At 58.5% G+C, this 15,514-nt stretch overlaps 1 long non-coding RNA gene across 1 annotated transcript; it reads right to left on the reverse strand.

The window, feature by feature from the left end:
* Positions 1-10,226: 10,226 nt before the first annotated feature.
* LOC121107026 lies at positions 10,227-15,079 on the reverse strand. The gene is made up of 3 exons (XR_005840299.2): positions 14,858-15,079; positions 14,378-14,500; positions 10,227-11,992 (listed from the first exon to the last, which is right to left on the reverse strand). It is a non-coding gene; the product is annotated as an uncharacterized LOC121107026 (long non-coding RNA).
* Between the last annotated feature and the right edge of the window lie 435 nt (positions 15,080-15,514).

The raw sequence follows: 15,514 nt of genomic DNA on the forward strand, positions 1-15,514 counted from the left end.
GCACCACTGCTCCCCCTACCTGTCCGTTCCCATTACAGCCGCTCCGTCCTCCTGGAGAGCAGTAGGCGAGTGTCTTCAGCGCTGCGAGACCAGAACAAAGCTGCAGGGTGGAGGTGGGGGCGGGGTTGGGAACCTGGCACCGGGCACCCCGTCACCCCGCACACAGGAGGAGGGGTGCGGGAAGTGCTTTTGTCGTCTATCTAGCACCCAGCCTCAGCCACAAACGCTGGAGACGCGAGGACAGGGCTCACGTCCAGGCCGTCGAGGTGCTTAGGACTTGAGCTCTGAGTGCAGATTCCCTTACAAGCACTATCTCCTTAGATGTCACCTCATATAGCATCTTCCGGGCGAAGAAGGATGCTGTGGAAAACCTGCAAGGCCCTTTCTAGGGGAATGGTGTCATCTGGTCTCTCTGATACATTTGTGACACATGCTGTCTCCCATAGATCTCTGCTCTGCTACAGTCTTTCTTTCCAAGAGTAGAGTAGAGTAGGGTGGAGTGGAGTAGAGTGGTATAGGGGGGAAGGGAAGGGAAGGGAAGGGAAGGGAAGGGAAGGGAAGGGAAGGGAAGGGAAGGGAAGGGAAGGGAAGGGAAGGGAAGGGAAGGGAAGGGAAGGGAAGGGAAGGGAAGGGAAGGGAAGGGAAGGGAAGGGAAGGGAAGGGAAGGGAAGGGAAGGGAAGGGAAGGGAAGGGAAGGGAAGGGAGTTGGGAGGCACCTACTGGGCTAACAAAAGTGAAAGTATATTATTAAGTGCGTTGACAAGCTTGGAGAGTGACAGACACCGGGCACCAGCCACCTTGCTAGGAAGCCTCTTCCAGTGTTTGAAAACGCTCACGTTCAAGAAAGTTTTCTGTGGTGGTACACCGGTAGGAAATCTCTATCCACGAAGCTGTGCAAGCAGTGCTCCATGGCCAGAGCCAGGATACCTGTGCACAGCGTTACCCAACATGTCCTCTGCAAAGGCATCACTCGTTTCAGTCCACGAAGCGTATCGTGTTGCACTGTCACTTAGAACTTCCGTCAAAGGTGCAAAGAAGCATTTTTTTGCACAGGTCTTCCTCGTCCAAAAGAGTTTTACCATCTAAGATTGAGAACACAATCTGCCTTAGTGAGCCTTCAGTACACCTGAGCCAGGTTTGGAGCTCTCTCTTCTGCCAATGCGATGCTGGAGCACTTTCACCTCAGATTAATTCCAAAGTGATACTCCTCCAAAAGTCATGCAAGCCTTTTAAAATATTGCAGTGGGAATGTCCAGAATGGGCAACTGCCTCCTCTCTTCATCCTTTTTTGTAAAACAATGGAGTGAACCAAGCACCGTCAGCTTCTCACTGCCTGCTTTTTCTTTCTGAAAGAGGTGTGTGCCTCCAGTTTCTCACTGCGGTGATTTCTGCAGCAGCTAGATATACACATCTCTGACAATCCCACTAGGCATCTGCTCACAGCTTCAGGGAGTAGGTGCCTATTAAGCCAGACCAAAAGCACACAGGACCAAAAGCACACAAAGTACACATGTAGCCGCTGGCCTTTCTGCACACTTGACTCCTACGTGCTAGGGACACGGGAAACAGCAGATATTCACTCCCGTCTTCAAGACAGCCGATCTCATGACAGGCTTCTTGCAGTCCATCTTGTAGTTGAGGCCTCTTCTCTGTAAGGCTCGACAAACAAACTCTGGCACGCAGACGTTGCCGCAGCAGCGTGCAACGCTGGCCTGGCCTGCCACAAGGAGCAACGGGGACGTGAAATTTCTTCTACTCTGAGCACAGCATGGCACATTTTGTCTGTAGGGAATGGCTGAGACAGGCATTTTTTGCAGTGTTCCAACTGTGTTTCAAGTTTCCTGGCTTCCAGGGACTTGTTCTCAGCCCTCTTAACTTTCTACTGGCATGACTGCAGAGAGAAAGCGTTACTTCTGTCGTGATTTCTTTTACCCTGTTCTCTCCGTTCGTGGCCTTGCTCCATATGAGGGGAAGGAAAGAAGAAAATGCCACCGGGGGCTAAATCAGCTCCTGTCGCGTGCAACGTGATTCACTGCAAACTGACCTCTCACCAGCATTTCCCACTAAACCACGTTCTTCAGTACAACGTCTAAACGTTTCTTGAACGCCTCCAGGGATGATGACTCCACCACCTCCCTGGGCAGCTCATTCCAGCACCGGACCACCCTCTCAAAGAAGAAGCGTTTCCTAACGTCCAACCTGAATCTCCCCGGGTACGGCTTGAGGCCGTTCCCTCTAGTCCTACTGCTAGTGACATGGCAGAAGAGGCCAACCCCCAGCTCACCACAACCTCCCTTCAGGTAGGTGCAGAGCACGATATGGTCTCCCCTGAGCCTCCTCCAGGCTGAAGAATCCCAGCTTCCTGAGCTTACGAGTCTCCTCATAAGACTTGTGCTCCAGACCCCTCACCAGCTTCGTTGCCCTTCTCTGGACACGCTCCAGGGCCTCCATGTCTTTCCTGCCGTGAGGGGCCCAAAACCGAGCACAGCACTCCAGGTGCAGCCTCACCAGAGCTCAGTGCAGAGGGATGATCACTTCCCTGCTCCTGCTGGCACTGCCACTCCTGATACAAGCCGGGATGCCACTGGCCCTCTCGGCCACCTCAGCTGAGCATCGACCAACACCCCCAGGTCTGTTTCCTCTCCGCGGTCTTCCAGCCACTCTGCCCCAAGCCTGCCCCAAACCCACCCTGCCTGTAGCGTTGCCTGGGGCTCTTACGGCCAATGTGCAGGACCAAGGATTTCCTTCGTGTGGCCTCACCTCACCCCACAGAGCTGGGACGTGCCGGGCTGGATGAGTGCAGATCCCGGTCCTTCTCGCTGACATCCTTCGTTTGAAAAGGGAGGAGTTGATGAGCGGCTTCCTGACGGGATTGCCTTTCGCTTCACAGCTGGCTCTGGAGGGGGCCTCTTTGCCTCTTACTACCACTAGATGGTAGCCTTAGCGAGCATTTCCCCTTACTCTGGGAAGACCAATTTCAAACTCTGACTGCAACGCTTCTGAACCGATCAAGTCTGCACTGTTCTCACAACACGTACAGTGCCAGGTTGCTGCTGCTGGCTGCTGGCTGCTGGCTGCTGCCTGCTGGCTGCTGCCTGCTGGCTGCTACTAACGGCTGACTCAAGTGAACAAAGCTGAAGGTGCGTTCAGTATATCAAGCCCGGTTCAAATGCAAGTATTCACAGAATCACAGCACGGCTTCAGTGGGAAGGGACCTCAAAGCCCACCCACTTCCAACCCCACTGCCATGGGCAGCTCTGCCGCCCACCACGTCAGGCTGCCCAGGGCCCCATCCGACCGGGCCTTGGACACCTCCAGGGACGGGGCACCCACATCTTCTCTGGGCAGCCTGTGCCACTGCCTCACTGCCTGAGAGTGAAACATTGCTTCACAACGTCTAATCAAAACCTACCTTCTCTTCCTTTCAAGAAAACAAATAAACATAGACATAAACATAAAAATTGCCCCTCCCTGTCCTGTCGCTACACTCCGATAACGAGTCCCTCTGCATCTTTCCGGTAGCTCCTGGAAGGCCACAGTGAGAAGGCCGGAGCCTTCCCTTCTCTAAGCTAAATAACCCCAGCTCTCTCCGACTTTCTGCACAGCAGAGGTGCTCCAGCCATCTGACCACCTTCTTGGCCTTCTCTGGACTCCCTTCAAACAGTTTCACATCTTTCCTCGTGCTGGGGTCCCAGGGCTGAAAACAGTGCAGTAGGTGAGGTCTGACACAAGAGGAGCAGAAGGGGACAAGAAGCTCCCTCGGCCTACTGGCTACATCTCATCTCCTGTCCCGCTGATGGTCTTGGGTGCTTTGCAACCCCTCTCACAGATCCCAGTTTCACAGAGTAGCTTCTGGGGAATGGCTCGGTGCAGCTGTTTCAAGAAAAAGCCTGTGCGAGGCCAGCGTCAACATAGTGCTGGCCAGGCCTCTGCTCCACACACAGACATCACGGCACCACCATCGCTAGCGCTTCTGCTGCGTGCTGTGCTTCTGACCACTCTTCTGACCACTCAGCTTCCCGGACAGCCATGCCAAGACTTCCTGCATCGCTGAGACAGCACGCTTGCTTAACAGTCGCATGTCTCTGGCTCGTTCTCTGGAGACTGCTCACATGAGAGGCATGCTCTATTTAGCTGTGGTGACAGAACCACTACAGCACAACGGAGAGCGCCGGCAAGAATCTGCCAAACCCTCTCTGTACATACAGGCAGGGAGCACAGAAGCTAAAGCAAACAAAACCCACCTATTCCTCCCTTCTTCCTCCTGCACTCCTGCAGTGAGTGGTGGAAGAGCCGGAGGTGATGGAGTGCACTGGGATCAGCTGGGAGGGAGTCCGTGGTCTTCGTAGCAGCTCGTGTGGTGCAGTGCTTTAGATCTGTGGCCAGGCCAACGCGGATAAACTGAAACACAGCAGTGTTTCAGTTGAGGCTGAGCAGTGTTTGCACGGCGTCGAGTCCTTCACTGTTTCTCACTGCCTCTCCAGCGTACAGACTGAGGTGTGCAAGAGGTGGGAAGGGCACACGAGTAGCTCATGGGATCATCACAGAATCACAGAATGGCTTGGGTTGCAAGGACCCTCAAGGATCACCACGCCCCAGCTCCCCTGCCGCAGGCAGGGCCTCCAACCTCCAGATCTAATACTAGACCAGGCTGCCCAGGGCCCCATCCAGCCCGGCCCTGAACACCCCCAGGGACGGAGCATCCACAAGCTCTCTGGGCAGCCTGTTCCAGCACCTCAGCACCCTCTCGGTAAAGAACTTCTCCCTGATAGCCAACCTAAATCTTCCCTCCTTCCATTTCAAACCGATTCCACTTGGCCTGCCGTTATCTACCCTTGTAAACAGTTGACTCCCCAGGAGACCAGGATACCACTTGCTTTCCGAGCTGCAAGAGCACGCTGCTGGCTCACGTTCTGCTTTTCATCCACCAGGACCCCCAGGCCCTTCTCTGCAGGGCAACTCTCAAGGGCTGCTCCTCCCCGTCCCTATACATGTCCGCAATGCCTCTGGCCCAAGTGCAAAACCTTGCACTTTGCTGTATTCAAACTCATTAGGTTCACCCGCGCCCACCTTTCGAGTCTGATGAGGTCCCTCTGAATGGCATCCCTTCCTTCCATTGCCTCAACCGCACCACTCAGCCTGGTGTCATCAGCAAACTCGCTGAGGGTGCACTCAATTCCAACGTCCATGTCATTGACAAGGAAGTCAAAGGGCACCGGTCCCAAGACAGTCCCCTGGGGGACACCGCTCCTTACCGGCCTCCGCCCGGACACAGAACCATCCATCACCACCCTCTGTCTGCGGCCTTTCAACCCATCCCTTATCCGCCGGGTGGTCCACCCGTCAAATCCACATCTCTCCCGTTTGGAGATGAGGATGTGGGGGGCGACCACCATCACAGAAGGCCACCAGATGAGGTGGGCATGACCTTCCCCTGGCGAGGCCGTGCTGGCTCTCTCGGATCACACGCTCATTCCTCAAGTGATCTAGCATGTCAGCCAGGAGGATCTGATCCATCATCAGGCACAGAGGTGACACTCACCGGCCTGTAGTTCCCCGGGGTCCTCCTTGTTCCCCTTCTCATACGTGGGAGTGACGTGACCCTTCTTCCAGTCGCCTGGGATCTCACCTGACAGCCACGACTTTTCAGATATGACAGAGAGCGGCTCGGCACCCACCTCAGCCAGCTCCTTCAGAACGCTGGGATGCACGCCATCCGGCCCCATAGTACGCTTTTGGTCTCGTGAGGCAGTCTCAGACTTGCTCTGCCCTTACAGTAGTGGAGGTGGGGGGGACTTACTCCCCCAGTCTCCACCTAGAGGTTGAGGGGTGCAGGGTTCAGGGACGTGAGAAATCCAAGAATCCTGGCTGCCAGTGAAGACCGAGGCAAAGAACTCATTCCGTACCTCAACCTTCGATCACGGGAAGTGCAAAGGGACTTTGGTCCTCATCTCCATGCTGGTGCTTGTGCCGGTGTAGCCACGGTGCAGAGAAGCAAGCGCTGCTGGAGCCCTGGCCCTGCGCTCAGCTCTTTGTTCCCGAGAAAAAAGCCTTGGCACTGCCTTGTGTCCCCTGCCCAGCGCCGCGACTGCCTCAAGTGGGTGGCTGCTGGGGAACAGGACGGCTCTCCCGGCCTAGCAGCTCCACCTCTCCTGTGCCTGCTGTACATCTCAGCCCGAATTTATCGTTGACCTTCCAGAAAGAAAGAGACGCCACAACTGCTCTACCACCCGTCTCAGGGTGCACCCAAGATTACTGACAGTGCCCAGATCACCTCCCCCCCCCAACACCCTCTCTGTGGCGACGTGCGGAATCAAACTCTATAACCACCAAGTAGATACAAAATCAGGTAGGTTTAATCAAGGCTGCGCAGACGCTGGGTGCAGGGGGATAGCTCCTCCTAACTTGCACACCGTCAGGAACAAGCGTGCTACGGATATAGGCTGAACTAACACATAGTCCACAGTTGGACGCAGGAATTCGCATGCATCTTCATGACATTCCCGAGAGCCCATTAGCATGCAGTCCCTCCTCCCTCGCGCGTCCTCTTCTCGGTCTTCAGTGGCAGGAGCGCCATCGCAGCCCTCTCCTCGTAGCGGAGATGCTCCAGCGTTCTTCCAGATGCTCCAGATGTTCTGTTCTTCCAGCGCTCCGCCGCTGCTCGCTGGGCTCTGTGCAGAGGACGGCTCCGTGGTACCGGCAGCCCAGCGCAGTGCAGGGAAGCGATGCTCCGCGAGAGCTGAGGCACACGAGCCGCGCAGCGCCTCAGCCTCTCCCCCGCCTGCGCTCCGCGCTTTCCGTCCGTCCCCGCTGCCGTTCCCGGCTGAGGTCGGGCCGCCCGCTCACAAGCGGGGCCCGTCGGGCTGCCGCGCGCGGTCTCCGGCGCCCGCCTGCCGCTCCTGTGCCACCCGCCTCAGCCATTCCCCGTCCTCGTCGTCCGGCGGCGGTGCCTCGAAGCGGCTGCGCTGGTTGGGCTCCCCGTGCCAGGAGGAGCTGCGCACCAGCGGGCGGGGGGGCCTGGAGGGGCTGCGCTGCACGCGGCCTGGTGGGGCGCTGCGGGACCGACGCGCAGATCTGCTCTCCCGCCGCTCCCTGGTGCGCTGCAGCCTTCCCCGGGGCCGGCGGGTCGGGGCGCGACCCGAGGGGCGCCAGCCGAGGCGCAGCAGGGTGCCGATGAACTGGCGGCACAGGGGGCAGCTGGACGCGTTGGCGGTCCAGAGCTGGATGCATTCCCTGCAGAAGATGTGCCTGCAGGGGAGAGCGCGCACGGCGTCGGCCATCGGGCCGAGGCAGATGGGGCACGGCTCCTCGTGGGCCTCCGCCGGCCACGTCCACGTCTCCCGCCTCCTGCTGCTGCTGGCAGCCGCCTCCCGGCTCATGGCTGCGGCCGCCCTGGCGCTGTGAGGCTCCGAGGATGGGTGCGCTGGAGGCTGCCTCTCGCAGAGCGGTCGGCAGCCTGCGGGCCTCAGCGCCTCTCTCTCGTGCGTCCCACCAGTGACGGACACCTCGGGTGCCACTGGCAGGAGCTGTGACGCCTGGTGTTCCTCGAGTAGGATCCTTAGCCACTGGCAATCCTCTCGCAGGACTCTGACGTCTCACGCACTGGCAAGGTCTCAGTGTCTCGTGCTCCCACAGGAAGACGTTCACACCTCGAGAGTCGCCAGCAAGACTCAATGCGGGCTGGGCCCGCTGGCTATGGGTAGGCACCCGGCCCACTGTGAGCTCACGGGGTGACTGTGACTCTGCGATGCCGTCACAAAGCACACACAGACGTGGAGGTTTGCTGTCCCGTGAACGCGGTAGTTGCCGCGTTCGTCGCTTTGGCATTTGCCTGCCAGAGTCCTCCCGAGGCAGGACTTTCACTGGCACGCTTTCACAAACCGTGACAAATAAATGATTTATCGGAGCAGCCGATAGAACAGATCTGGGGTCGCCGTTGATCAGTGCTGTAGCTGTGGCCGTGCTGGTATTTGATACAAGCGCGAGCAACGTAAATGCTAGCCTGGGTATTTTTCACCGAGAGGTGAAGGGGTGCTCCTTACCGGGCAGGGATCCCTGCCTTGGTGGGGAAAGAGCAGCACAGCTTCTCTCTTTCTCTTGTCCCTTTAATCTCTCTTCCCGCCCCTCCTCTGCACCCTCCAGGACCTTCCAGTGGTGCTTGAAGGCAGCGTATAAACAGGAAAGGGAACGGCTGTTTAAGAGGGTGGATAGCGATGGGACAAGGGGGAATGGTTTTAAACGGGGACAGGGGAGGTTTAAGTTGGATGATAGGGAGAAGTTTTTTACCCAGAGGGTGGTGACACACTGGAACGGGTTGCCCAAGGAGGTTGTGGATGCCCCATCCCTGGAGGCATTCAAGGCCAGGCTGGATGTGGCTCTGGGCAGCCCGGTCTCGTGGTTGGCGACCCTGCACATAGCAGGGCGGTTGAAACTCGATGGTCGTGGAAATCAATTGATTGTTTCACACTGATATTTTGCAGCTTCTCTGCCAAATATTTAGAAAACTAGACAAGTCCCTTGCGTCAAATTCAGTAAGGAACCGTGGTGTGGAGGTGACTCTTTTCACCACCTCACCTTTATGGAGCAGATTGTCTCGAGGGAGATCACACGGCACGTGCGGGACAATCAGGGGGTCAGGCCCAGCCAGCGTGGGTTCACGAAGGGCAGGTCCTGCTTGACCAACCCGATCTCCTTGTATGACCTAGTGACCCGTCTGGTGGATGAGGGAAAGGCTGTTGAGGTAGTCTACCTAGACTTCAGCAAAGCCTTTAACGCTGTCTCCCACGGTATTCTCCTGCAGAAGCTGGCAGCCTGTGGCTTGGACAGGTACGCTCTTGGCTGGGTAAGGAGCTGGCTGGAGGGCCGGGCCCACAGCGTGGTGGTGAATGGAGTTAAATCCAGATGGCGACCGGTCACGGGTGGTGTTCCCCAGGGGTCGGTGCTGGGGCCTGTCCTCTTCGAGATCTTTACTGATGACCTGGATGAGGTCGTTGAACGCACCCGCAGTAAGTTTGCAGATGACACCCAGTTGGCTGGAAGTGTCCGTCTGCCTGAGTGTTGCGAGGCCCTACAGAGGGATCTGGACAGGCTGGATAGCTGGGCTGAAGCCAGTGGGATGAGCTTCAGCAAGACCAAATGCCGGGTCCTGCACTTGGGCCACAACAACCCCAAGGCAACGCTCCAGGCTAGGGGCAGAGTGGCTGGAAGGCTGTGTAGAGGAAATGGACCTGGGGGTGTTGATTGACGCGAGACTGAACACGAGCCAGCAGTGTGCCCAGGTGGCCAAGAAGGCCAACGGCATCCTGGCTTGCATCAGAAGTAGTGTTGCCAGCAGGAGCAGGGAAGTAAATGTCCCCCTGTACTCAGCACCGGTGAGGCCGCACCTCGAGTACTGTGTCCAGTTTTGGGCCCCTCACTGCAAGAAAGACATCGAGGCCCTGGAGCGTGTCCAGAGGAGGGCAACAAAGCTGGTGCGGGGTCTGGAGCGCAGGCCTCACGAGGAGCGGCTGAGGGAGCTGGGATTGTTTAGCCTGGAGGAGGCTCAGGGGAGACCTTATTGCTCTCTAGAACTACCTGAAGGGAGCTTGTACCGAGCTGGGGGTCGGCCTCTTCTCTCGGGTGACTAGTGATAGGACTAGAGGGAATGGCTTCAAGCTGCGCCAGGGGAGGTTCAGGCTGGGCGTTAGGAAATACCGCTTCTCTGAAAGGGTGGTCAGGCACTGGAATGGGCTGCCCAGGGAGCTGGTGGAGTCACCGACCCCAGAGGTGTTCGCGGCACGTTTGGACGTTGTGTTGGGGGACGTGGTTTAACTACTATTACTATAGTACAGAACTATTGGTGATGGGTGACTGGTTGGACTGTGTGATCCGTTGGGTCTTTTCCAACCTTGGTGGTTCTATGATTCTACGATTCCCTTCTCACTAGGGCAGGCAGAGCACTCCTTGCAGGCTGCGGAGTTGAGCCAGCCCGCCAGGGGTGTGCTGCAGGGGTTCTGAGCCAACGAGTCTCCCCATGGGGAAGCAATTTGCCCTCTGCAGAGAGTATACGATGTGATTGGGAAGCAGCCTTTGAAGAGCAGAAGGAAGCCAAGCCAATCCTTTTTTTTTTTTTTTTTTTTTTCACATGGCACCTACGCAGCTGCAGCCCTGACTGAGGCTGATGTTGCCAGATGCTGGGGTACTTTTCCTTTCATCCCTATCATCCCTAGATGCTTTCTCCAAGCTCTTTGCTTTCTCTCCCTGCTCCTTAGAGTCAGGGAAGAGATCCCCCTTGCAAGCCGTGTGCTTGCGGCCCCTGATTTAAAACAACAGAGTAGGATGTGCTCTATGCAGGACTTGGGTCTTTGAGTTGCTGTGGTCAGACCCCCAGTAATGTTCTCTAATGAATCAGCACCCCAAAGATGAGGAATAAATTAGACATGTGAAAAGAACTTTTCCATAGAATAAACAAGAAGTTTGTTTATTTATTGTTTGTTTCCATAGAATAAACAATCAGAGGCAGAGGCAGAGGCAGAGGCAGAGGCAGAGGCAGAGGCAGAGGAGGAGCCGCGAGGAGGAGGGGAGAAGCCGTTGCCGCGGCGACGCGCGGCTCGGGCGGGCGCTGTGCGGTGGCAGTGACGCACGGCTCTGCGCGCGCCCTGGAGACGCGTGAACGCGCGAGCGTCCTCCGGCCGGCCCCTTCCTCGTCGCCCTCGTCGTCCTCGCAAATGCGGACTCAGAGCAAAGCAGCTCCCTTTGGCACGGGGAGGAGCGCCGCTAACTCGACCACGCTCGCTCCCGTGAGGCGGCTCGCTTGCCGGCGATCTCCGACGGACGGCTCGCTAGGAGGTACGCCGCCCGTTAGAACGCGTGCCGTTGCTACCGGCTTTCTTTCCGCGACGCCGCTAAGCACGCCTGCGTCCAGTCGGCGCGTACTCGCGTACCGCTGGCGGCCTCTTCCCGCGGCGCCGCCCGCGTTGGCGACGCGGTGCCCGATGCCGGAGTGAAGCCAGCGGTTCACTGCTGTGGCGCCGCCTGCCGGAAGGGCCGGAAAGCGCACCCGGAGCCGACCCGCCGCCGCGCTGCCAGGTGGGGAAACGGGGCGGGCGGGAAGCGCTTCGAGCCGAGTAGCCCCGGGCTCTCCCGTCCTCCCGAGTGCCGGCAGTGCCTCCGTCGTGAACGCGATCGGCAGCTTTCGTCGGTGCCCTTTTCCCGTCTGCTTTTCCCGTGGCGGTGGCGGTGAATCGAGAGAGGAAGCGGTCCTGGGGCACGGCTCGGGGCTCTCAGGGCTTCCTTGGAGTTGCTGGGAGCGTCTGCTGTTAGCAGCAGTTGCTGCGGGAACTCTCCCGTGCTTTCAGCACTCGACCTCCGTTGTACTCTTGAGGGCTTCACCCGACGGCTGCGGGCTGCGGGCTGTGGATGCGATGGCAGTGGATGCAAGTGAGCAGTCCCGTGAGAAGCTCCTTGTTTGCCAAGTTCCTGCCGTGAGGCTGTAGGACCGAGGCCCTCTTTAGCGCACCGCTACAGAGCCATAGGAATCTGGGATGCTTCTGCACACGTACGGCTTGCTGTGCTCTGATGTTAGCAATGGAGGCGGGGATTTGGGATTTGGGATTTGGGATTGGGGATTTGGGATATGGGATTTGGGATTTGGCCTTTGGCTTTTGGCCTTTGGCCTTTGGCCGGGGAGGAGATGGATAGCGATGGCTGGAGGTTCTCTTCCCTTCAGGAAAGAAGCTCCTGCTCTGGCTCCGCCAAGGCTTTGCTTCTCTCCTAGAAAGAAGCCATTCCAGACGTTTGGGCTGCTGCTGCGTAATCTCTCCTTGGAATGCTGGGGACATCACACCCGAAATGCTTGGGCGTTTGCTTTGTTGTTCAACAGACGCCTGCAGTTCCCGTTCTGGCAGCGGCTCGGTGCAAGCGCAGGCCCAAGGGAGATGTCAGCTGCGGAGACGTGCCCTTCCTCCACAGCACGGGAAAGCAAGTCGGGGAGAAGAGCTGCAGGCAGCTGAACCTGTAAGTGGAGCGTGTCAGATAATTTGGCCAGTATTGGCAAAGGAGTAACTGACAGCCGAAAGAAAATAAATAGGGGAGGGGCGGGCTGAAAGAAACAAGCAGAACCGCACAAGTTGCCAGAAAACAACTTGGGCTTATACTTCTTTTGACCTAGATATGAGAAAATGGAACTGAGAGACCCTGCGAAGGAGGAGATCCCTGAGAAAAAGCGCAACACCAGCCAGAAGCTCAGCCTCGGATACCTGCACATGGCCGTCAGACAGAAGACGGGCATGAAGACGAGAGCAGGGTCAGACCCTAAAGAACAGCAAGGCCACCTTGGCTATGGAGCAGACAGTGGACCTGAAATTGCAACAAGAAACAGGTACACACACACACTCACACACACACTCAGGGGAGAAACCCCTTCACCAGGGGCTTCTACCCCACGCACGGGGTCCCCTCCTCAGCCGGAGGGCACCCCAGTTCCACCCGCACGCAAGGGGAACCCTTGAAAACTTCAGGGCTAAGCCCCATCTCACTTCCACGCACGGGGTCCCCTCCTCAGCCGGAGGGCACCCCAGTTCCACCCGCACGCAAGGGGAACCCTTGAAAACTTCAGGGCTAAGCCCCATCTCACCTCCACGCACGGGGTCCTCTCCTCAGCCGGAGGGCACCCCAGTTCTACTTGCAAACAAGGGGAACCCTTGAAAACTTCAGGGCTAAGCCCCATCTCACTTCCACGCACGGGGTCCCCTCCTCAGCCGGAGGGCACCCCAGTTTCACCCACATGCAAGGGGAACCCTTGAAAACTTCAGGGCTAAGCCCCATCTCACATGCACGCACGGGGTCCCCTCCTCAGCCGGAGGGCACCCCAGTTTCACCCACATGCAAGGGGAACCCTTGAAAACTTCAGGGCTAAGCCCCATCTCACCTCCACGCACGGGGTCCCCTCCTCAGCCGGAGGGCACCCCAGTTTGACCCACACGCAAGGGGAACCCTTGAAAACTTCAGGGCTAAGCCCCATCTCACTGGCACGCACGGGGTCCTCTCCTCAGCCGGAGGGCACCCCAGTTTCACCCACATGCAAGGGGAACCCTTGAAAACTTCAGGGCTAAGCCCCATCTCACCTCCACGCACGGGGTCCTCTCCTCAGCCGGAGGGCACCCCAGTTCTACTTGCAAACAAGGGGAACCCTTGAAAACTTCAGGGCTAAGCCCCATCTCACCTCCACGCACGGGGTCCCCTCCTCAGCCGGAGGGCACCCCAGTTTCACCCACATGCAAGGGGAACCCTTGAAAACTTCAGGGCTAAGCCCCATCTCACTTCCACGCACGGGGTCCCCTCCTCAGCCGGAGGGCACCCCAGTTCCACCCGCACGCAAGGGGAACCCTTGAAAACTTCAGGGCTAAGCCCCATCTCACTGGCACGCACGGGGTCCTCTCCTCAGCCGGAGGGCACCCCAGTTTGACCCACACGCAAGGGGAACCCTTGAAAACTTCAGGGCTAAGCCCCATCTCACATGCATGCACGGGGTCCCCTCCTCAGCCGGAGGGCACCCCAGTTTCACCCACATGCAAGGGGAACCCTTGAAAACTTCAGGGCTAAGCCCCATCTCACCTCCACGCACGGGGTCCCCTCCTCAGCCGGAGGGCACCCCAGTTTGACCCGCACGCAAGGGGAACCCTTGAAAACTTCAGGGCTAAGCCCCATCTCACTGGCACGCACGGGGTCCTCTCCTCAGCCGGAGGGCACCCCAGTTTGACCCGCACGCAAGGGGAACCCTTGAAAACTTCAGGGCTAAGCCCCATCTCACCTCCACGCACGGGGTCCTCTCCTCAGCCGGAGGGCACCCCAGTTCCACCCGCACGCAAGGGGAACCCTTGAAAACTTCAGGGCTAAGCCCCATCTCACCTCCACGCACGGGGTCCCCTCCTCAGCCGGAGGGCACCCCAGTTTGACCCGCACGCAAGGGGAACCCTTGAAAACTTCAGGGCTAAGCCCCATCTCACTGGCACGCACGGGGTCCTCTCCTCAGCCGGAGGGCACCCCAGTTTGACCCGCACGCAAGGGGAACCCTTGAAAACTTCAGGGCTAAGCCCCATCTCACCTCCACGCACAGGGTCCTCTCCTCAGCCGGAGGGCACCCCAGTTCCACCCGCACGCAAGGGGAACCCTTGAAAACTTCAGGGCTAAGCCCCATCTCACCTCCACGCACGGGGTCCTCTCCTCAGCCAGAGGGCACCCCAGTTCCACCCGCATGCAAGGGGAACCCTTGAAAACTTCAGGGCTAAGCCCCATCTCACCTCCACGCACGGGGTCCTCTCCTCAGCCGGAGGGCACCCCAGTTCCACCCGCACGCAAGGGGAACCCTTGAAAACTTCAGGGCTAAGCCCCATCTCACCTCCACGCACGGGGTCCCCTCCTCAGCCGGAGGGCACCCCTCTCCCCACATCCTTTCTTTTTTCCTCTGCAGGCTGCTCTTCATTAACATCCGTCGTTGCCGTCATCCTCCCTACGGCTTCTCCTGTAAGAAGATGTGGAAGAAGAGAAACTGAGCACAAAGCTGCCACCATATGTGCAAAAACCCCTGCAGAATAAAAAGTCCTGCTCAGCAGAGTTGTCCCGCTCCTCTTTGCACCCCGGGAAGCAGGCTGGAGGGGATTGGGCTCTGGGTGTTGCACCCCACCTGAGCGAGAACGTATGTCGTTCCCAAGGGCAGCCCCCAGCCCTGCAGCACCACCCTGGGAAGCCTCAGCTTCAGCCAGGAGCTGGGGGACACACAGGGGCTCAAGTGCTGAGCGGGGCCCAGGGGAAGCGTGAAGTGGGTTGGGAGCACTGCGGGGTTGCACCACCTGCCGGGGAGCACCGACACTGCGCTTACCGGAACGGAGAGCTTCACGCTGTTGGGCAGCTTCTGGCGTTTCTTGCTCACAACCTCCAGCAGAAGCCAGCTGCATCGCTGCACCTTCACTGCCGGTGGAGGAGGGCAGGCAAGGTGCAGCTGCCCCCAGGATGCCGTGTCCCCAGGCACCCCTACCCCCGCGGGAGCAGGGAGGTGCCCACAGCAGGAAGCAGCACCGGGACCCCAAGTCCTGTTAGGAAGGAAGTGCTGCTGCGCCACCAGCCCTGCACCACTGCTCCCCCTACCTGTCCGTTCCCATTACAGCCGCTCCGTCCTCCTGGAGAGCAGTAGGCGAGTGTCTTCAGCGCTGCGAGACCAGAACAAAGCTGCAGGGTGGAGGTGGGGGCGGGGTTGGGAACCTGGCACCGGGCACCCCGTCACCCCGCACACAGGAGGAGGGGTGCGGGAAGTGCTTTTGTCGTCTATCTAGCACCCAGCCTCAGCCACAAACGCTGGAGACGCGAGGACAGGGCTCACGTCCAGGCCGTCGAGGTGCTTAGGACTTGAGCTCTGAGTGCAGATTCCCTTACAAGCACTATCTCCTTAGATGTCACCTCATATAGCATCTTCCGGGCGAAGAAGGATGCTGTGGAAAACCTGCAAGGCCCTTTCTAGGGGAATGGTGTCATCTGGTCT

This window comes from Gallus gallus, chromosome 1 (genome assembly GCF_016699485.2).
Source record: "Gallus gallus isolate bGalGal1 chromosome 1, bGalGal1.mat.broiler.GRCg7b, whole genome shotgun sequence".
Classification (NCBI taxonomy): Eukaryota; Metazoa; Chordata; class Aves; order Galliformes; family Phasianidae; genus Gallus; species Gallus gallus.